General features: G+C 41.4%; 1 protein-coding gene across 2 annotated transcripts in view; it reads left to right on the top strand.

Annotated features, from left to right (window-relative positions):
• The first annotated feature begins 2,584 nt into the window (after positions 1-2,584).
• tiam1a (TIAM Rac1 associated GEF 1a) overlaps positions 2,585-8,072 on the top strand; it is a 198,892-nt gene continuing 193,404 nt past the window's right edge. For both annotated transcript variants that reach the window (XM_055936803.1, XM_055936804.1), the window contains exon 1: positions 2,585-2,816. The gene's annotated coding sequence lies outside the window, so the exon portion shown is untranslated. The remainder of the gene's footprint in view (positions 2,817-8,072) is intronic.

The following is an 8,072-nucleotide window of genomic DNA, read 5'->3' on the forward strand; positions in this document are numbered from 1 at the left end:
GATGATAATAAATGATGATAATGCATGATGATAATACATGATGATAATACATGATGATAGAGAGATAATACATGATGATAGAGAGATAATACATGATGATAGAGAGATAATACATGATGATAATACATGATGATTGAGAGATAATACATGATGATAATACATGATAGAGAGATAATACATGATGATAATACATGAGGATAGAGAGATAATACATGATGATAATACATGATGATAACACAAGATGATAGCGAGATATTTCATGCTGAGCGAGAGATAATACATTGTGATAATACATGATTATAGAGAGAAGATACATGATGATAATACATGATGATAATACTTGATGATAGGGAGATACAGTATTATAACACTTGATGATAGAGAGATAATACATGATGATAATAAATTATGATAATACATGATGATGATAATACTTGGTGATAATAAATGATGATAATAAATGATGATAATACGTGATGATAATACATGATGATAGTACATGATGATAATACATGATGATAATACATGGTGATAATTCATGATGATAGAGAGATAATACATGATGATAGTACATGATGATAATACGTGATGATAATACATGATGATAGTACATGATGATAATACGTGGTGATAATACATGATGATAGAGAGATAATACATGATAATAGTACATGATGATAATACATGATGATATAGAGATAATACATGATGATAGTACATGATGATAATACATGATGATAAGACATGATGATAGAAAGATAATACATGATGATAATACATGATGATAATACGTGGTGATAATACATGATGATAATACATTATGATAATACATGATGATAATACATGATGATAGAGAGATAATACATGCTGGTAGTACATGATGATAATACATGATGATAATACATGATGATAATACATGATGATAGAGAGATAATACATCAGAATAATACATGATGATAGTACATGATGATAGTACATGGTGATAATACATGATGATAGTACATGATGATAATACATGATGATAGTACATGATGATAGAGAGATAATACATGGTGATAGTACATGATGATAGAGAGATAATACATGGTGACAGTACATGATGATAATACATGATGATAGAGAGATAATACATGATGATAATACATGATGATAGTACATGGTGATAATACATGATGATAGTACATGATGATAGAGAGATAATACATGGTGATAGTACATGATGATAATACATGATGATAGAGAGATAATACATGATGATAATACATGATGATAGAGAGATAATACATGAGGATAGTACATGATGATAATACATGATGATAATACATGGTGATAGAGAGATAATAAATGATGATAATACATGATTGATAGAGATATAATACATGATGATAATACATGATGATAGAGAGATAATAAATGATGATAATACATGATGATAGAGATATAATACATGATGATAATACATGATGATAGCACATGATGAAAATACATGATGATAGTACATGATGATAATACATGATGATAGAGAGATCATACATGATGATAATACATGATGATAGAGAGATAATACATGATGATAGAGAGATAATACATGATGATAATACATGATGATAATACATGATGATAATACATGATGATAATACATGATGATAGAGAGATAATACATGATGATAATACATGATGATAATACATGATGATAGAGAGATCATACATGATGATAATACATGATGATAGAGAGACAATACATGATGATAATACATGATGAAGATACATGACAGAAGATATGTCATCATATACATGTTTTTTTGTCTCTCTGCACAACTGTGTGTGTGTGTGTGTGTGTGTGTGTGTGTGTGTGTGTGTGTGTGTGTGTGTGTGTGTGTGTGTGTGTGTGTGTGTGTGTGTGTGTGTGTGTGTGTGAACCTCAGGCCAGAGATCAAGCAATTAAAAAGGAGACAGGGGACATTTTAGGGCTTACTAGAGGCACACACACACACACACACACACACACACACACACACACACACACACACACACACACACACACACACACACACACACACACACACACACACACACACACACACACACACACACACACACACACACACACACACACACACACACACACACAGAGAGAGACACAGCACTCTGGCAGTCAATTGTCTATCCAGCGGGGTTGGAACTAGAGAGAGAGAGACAGAGAGAGAGACAGAGTGTGAGAGAGACGAAGAGGGTAGAGTGAGAGAGAGAGAGGAGGAGGAGGAGGAGGAGGAGGAGGAGGAGGAGGGTAGAGTGTGAGAGAGGAGGAGGGTAGAGTGTGAGAGAGGGGGAGGGTAGAGAGAGAGGAGGAGGGTAGAGAGAGACAGAGAGGAGGAGGGTAGTTAGAGAGTGAGAGAGAGAGGGGTAGAGAGAGAAAGAGAGGGAGAGGAGAGTAGAGAGAGAGAGAGAGAATGAGGAGGGTAGAGTGAGAGAGAGAGAGAGAGTGAAAGAGAGGAGGAGGAGGGGAAAGAGAGAGAGAGAGAGAGAGAGAGAGGAGGAGGAGGGTAGAGAGAGAAAAGGGGGCAGGCTTACACAGAGAGCACACACACCCTCTTTTCAGTCTTCAGTTTCGTCGAGGCATGCAAGAGGCAACGTGTGTGTGTGTGTGTGTGGGGGGTTAACACGCAGCACTACGAACAGCCAGAGTGTTCCGTAGCTTTCGTCTCTGTCGCTTCTGATACAAATGGGTTCATATACAAACAAGAGTACTGTGTGATTTAAACCAAAAGGATTTTAACTGTTAAATACAGTGTGGGACTCTGGGACTCAGGACACAGGTAAGAACAAGGTACTCTTATTTTTTGGGCTGTTTTGTAGGGTTCTGTGTGTGTGTGTGTGTGTGTGTGTGTGTGTGTGTGTGTGTGTGTGTGTGTGTGTGTGTGTGTGTGTGTGTGTGTGTGTGTGTGTGTGTGTGTGTGTGTGTGTGTGTGTGTGTGTGTGTGAGACACACACACAGAGAGAGAGAGAGAGAGAGAGAGAGAGACAGAGAGAGAGAGAGACAGAGAGAGAGAGAGGATGAGTTAGATGGACTAAGACTGTGATAAAGAGAGAGCGAGAGAGAGTCACGTGTCCTGGGATTTATTTTTGGTGTGCAAGCTTTCTTTCACTCAATGCGAGTGTGTGTGTGTGTGTGTGTGTGTGTATATATATATTAGTGTTACAGTGTGCTTTCTCACACATTGTGTCTTTGTGTGTGAGTGTGATTTCTCTCATCTGTTGGTATATTGCTCCTCGACTGTTGAGCTCTCACACACACACACACACACACACACACACACACACACACACACACACACACACACACACACACACACACACACACACACACACACACACACACACACACACACACACACACACACACACACACACACACAGGTCGTTCCTGTGCTCAGTAGCTCCCCAGCCGAGATGAAAAGCGAGTATCAATGATTAATGCAGTGACAGAACCGAGGCTTTTAGTCCTTGACTTCTGATTAGAATATCAAAGTAGGAAGTTTACTGTGTCATCGAGCTCTGTTTGCCACGAGTTACAATGCATGTGTGTGTGTGTGTGTGTGTGTATGGCTTTCCCTCTCTCCCTTTGTTACTCACACTGTACAGGGAAATCCTCTCTACGAAAGGGGTATGACACAAGTACACACCGCTCCGTTGACCCGGTGCTGTAGGTCTCAGGTATGAGGTTAGGGGGTCATCTAGGGTCATCTAGTGTTGGGGTCATCTAGGGTCATTTAGGGTTAGGGGTCATCCTCAGGCATCCAGACAACCGCTTAAGGGTCAGGATTCCTCACGGTTACTCTCTATTTCACTCTACATGTCTTAAACACGTCTCTCTCTCTCTCTGTCTCTCTCTCTCTGTCTCTCTGTCTATCTGTCTCTTTCTCTGTCTCTCTCTGTCTCTCTCTCTGTCTCTCTCTCTGTCTCTCTCTCTGTCTCTCTCTCTGTCTCTCTCTCTGTCTCTCTCATTGTTTTCTCTCCTTTCTCTCTTTGCCACAGCTTGAACAGATCAACAGTCAGCCTCATCTCACACCTTATTAACTGTGTGTGTGTTTACTTCAGTGTCACGCTGCAACACCAGCGAGATACACACATTCATCTACCAGCCAAGTACTCAGTCGTATCGCTGATAAAAGATAGTGAGAAAGCAGTGTGTGTGTGTTCCCACTCTGCCCCCTCTCTCTCTGTGTGTGTGTGTGTGTGTGTTCCCACTCTGCCCTTTGTGTGTGTGTGTGTGTGTGTTCCCACTCTGCCCCCTTTGTGTGTGTGTGTGTGTTCCCACTCTGCACTCTGTGTGTGTGTGTGTGTTCCCAATCTGCCCTCTCTGTGTGTGTGTGTGTGTGTTCCCACTCTGCCCCCTCTCTCTGTGTGTGTGTGTGTGTGTGTGTTCCCACTCTGCACTCTGTGTGTGTGTGTGTGTGTGTTCCCACTCTGCCCCCTCTGTGTGTGTTTGTGTGTTCCCACTCTGCCCTCTGTGTGTGTGTGTGTGTGTGTGTGTGTGTGTGTGTGTGTGTGTGTGTGTGTGTGTGTGTGTGTGTGTGTTCCCACTCTGCCCCCTCTGTGTGTGTGTGTGTGTGTTCCCACTCTGCCCCCTCTGTGTGTGTGTGTGTGTGTGTGTTCCCACTCTGCCCCCTCTCTGTGTGTGTGTGTGTTCCTACTCTGCCCTCTGTGTGTGTGTGTGTGTGTGTTCCTACTCTGCCCTCTGTGTGTGTGTGTTCCCACTCTGCCCCCTCTGTGTGTGTGTGTGTGTGTGTGTGTGTGTGTGTGTGTGTTCCCACTCTGCCCCCTCTGTGTGTGTGTGTGTTCCCACTCTGCCCTCTGTGTGTGTGTGTGTGCTCCCAATATGCCCTCTCTGTGTGTGTGTGTGTGTGTGTGTGTTCCTACAGTTCAGTAGTGCAATCAGGAAGTAGGAGATTGTGTTTTGAGGAAGTGAACCATGAAAGGAAAATAGGTGTGTGTGTGTGTGTGTGTGTGTGCGTGCGTGCGTGCGTGCGTGCGTGTGTGTGTGGGATCTTGTGAATGATTTGCTCGACTCATCCACAGTGGGAGAGAAGGAGATATCTTACCCACGGCTTCTGTGTGTGTATGTGTGTGTATATACAGTATATGCATTCTCAGCATGTGTGTGTGTGTGTGTGTGTGTGTGTGTGTGTGTGTGTGTGTGTGTGTGTGTAGCAGTGTTAGTTCACTAACCCAGGGCTGTAGAGAGGCTTTTCTGCTGGAGAAAGCTTGAAGATGGGATGTGGGGGGTTGTATGTGTGTGTTTATATATATATGGAGCTTCTCACTGCAGAATTTTAGCAATTTTTTGTCAAAAAAAAAGAAGTCAAATGACGAAATCTTGAAATTTCAAAGTTTTTTTGTTGTTGACAGTCTCCTCCTTCTCAGTATCGTTCCGTTTCTCCAAACATCAATTTTAAACCCCCCCCCCAATGCAGTATTTTAATTTTAATTTGTAAATCATCATCTTGTCTAATAAATCACAGTTATAATTTCATGAAAATATCTCAAAATATATGTTGTATCATGCATTCTCCTTGAGCCTCCTTTCCAAATGCTCCGTCTGATTGTGTGTGTTGATACTAATGTTTATATATTTACATACACAGCCCTGATTGGCCAACAGTATCGTCTTGACTCATTTTCTCTAGGCTCTAGTGCCACGCCGCTTTACCCCTTCAAAGTTAGGAGGATACATCTAAATTGTTTTATAAATCATACTGTGGGACTAAACTCCATCTAATCCTGGACAGTCCAATCCTCTTCCTGGAGATCTACTGTCCTGTAGGTTTTCAGTCCAATCCTCTTCCTGGAGATCTACTGTCCTGTGGGTTTACAGTCCATTCCTCTTCCTGGAGATCTACTGTCCTGTAGGTTTACAGTCCAATCCTCTTCCTGGAGATCTACTGTCCTGTGGGTTTACAGTCCATTCCTCTTCCTGGAGATCTACTGTCCTGTAGGTTTTCAGTCCAATCCTCTTCCTGGAGATCTACTGTCCTGTGGGTTTACAGTCCATTCCTCTTCCTGGAGATCTACTGTCCTGTAGGTTTACAGTCCAATCCTCTTCCTGGAGATCTACTGTCCTGTAGGTTTACAGCCCAATCCTCTTCCTGGAGATCTACCGTCCTGTAGGTTTACAGCCCAATCCTCTCCCTGGAGATCTACTGTCCTGTAGGTTTACAGCCCAATCCTCTTCCTGGAGATCTACTGTCCTGTAGGTTTACAGCCCAATCCTCTTCCTGGAGATCTACCGTCCTGTAGGTTTACAGTCCAATCCTCTTCCTGGAGATCTACTGTCCTGTAGGTTTACAGTCCAATCCTCTTCCTGGAGATCTACTGTCCTGTAGGTTCTCAGCCCAATCCTCTTCCTGGAGATCTACTGTCCTGTAGGTTTACAGCCCAATCCTCTTCCTGGAGATCTACTGTCCTGTAGGTTTACAGTCCAATCCTCTTCCTGGAGATCTACTGTCCTGTAGGTTTACAGTCCAACCCTCTTCCTGTAGTTCTACTGTCCTGTAGGTTTACAGCCCAACCCTCTTCCTGGAGATCTACTGTCCTGTAGGTTATCAGCCCAATCCTCTTCCTGGAGATCTACTGTCCTGTAGGTTATCAGTCCAACCCTCTTCCTGGAGATCTACTGTCCTGTAGGTTATCAGTCCAATCCTCTTCCTGGAGATCTACTGTTCTGTAGGTTATCAGTCCAACCCTCTTCCTGGAGATCTACTGTTCTGTAGGTTATCAGTCCAACCCTCTTCCTGGAGATCTACTGTCCTGTGGGTTCGGAATGAGAGCCTACATGTTACGTTTTAACCCTATCCAAAACCTTAACCCTTTTAAATTTCACCTTTCGAGCAACTTTGGAATTTGACATTTTGGAGGAACTTGGATAAACGTCTAATTCTGCAGTGAGACTGTGAGGCCTAGTTGGACTTCCAACAACAGCTGCACATCCTAACCAAAATTACCATTTTAGAGACACATATTTCCCTCAGATTACACAGACCCACATTGAATTCAAAGCAAATAACATTTTGATAAACTCCCTTATCTATTAGGTGAAATAACATAGTGTGACATTACAGAATAATATTTTTTAACCTGTTGCCAAAGAGCAACCAATGGAGCACAAACAAAATACCAGCTATATTTTTCTGTTTATTTATTTTCCCTTCAACTATTCGCACATTGTTATAACACTATAAAATAATATAACATTTGAAATGTCTCTCTTTTCTTTTTGAAACTCTTATGAGTGTAATTTTTTAGTGTTCATTTTTGTTTATTTCACTTGCTTTGCCATTGTAAACTTACAGTACCAGTCAAAAGTTTGGACACACCTACTCATTCAAGGGTTTTTCTTAAATGTTTTATTATTTTCTACGTTGGAGAATACTAGTGAAGACATCAACACTATGAAATAACACATATGGAATCATGTAGTAACCCCAAAAAAAGTGTTAAACAAATCAAAATATATTTTAGGTTTTAGATTCTTCAAAGTAGCCACCCGTTGCCTTGATGACAGTTTTGCACATTCTTGCACAATGTAGAAAATAGTACAAAAAAAAGAAGAACCCTGGAATGAGTAGGTGTGTCCAACCATTGACCGGTACTGTATGTGACTGCCCGTCTCGATTTGGTTCTTATGTAGCAACATTTCAAATGCTATTTTTAACATTGGATAAAAGTACAGTCAAAGCTACAAAATAGTACATCATACACTGCAGTTGAGGAACAATGCAAAAGTCAAGTTGATAAACTTGTAACCCCACTTTTGAGAAAATCGCCTTTGAATGTTTTGGTACACCTACGGGAGAGCTCTTCTTTGTCTACACCCGTTCAGTATCGTTCACACCCTCTTAAGCCTTAGCCCCACCCATCTCTTTAAGGATTCACACATGAGGTCATGTGCTAAACAGAGTGAGTAGTGTAGTAAACAGAGTGAGTAGTGTAGTAAACAGAGTGAGTAGTGTAGTAAACAGAGTGAGTAGTGTAGTAAACAGAGTGAGTAGTGTAGTAAACAGAGTGAGTAGTGT

Source organism: Salvelinus fontinalis, chromosome 10 (assembly GCF_029448725.1).
Source record: "Salvelinus fontinalis isolate EN_2023a chromosome 10, ASM2944872v1, whole genome shotgun sequence".
In the NCBI taxonomy this organism is placed as follows: Eukaryota; Metazoa; Chordata; class Actinopteri; order Salmoniformes; family Salmonidae; genus Salvelinus; species Salvelinus fontinalis.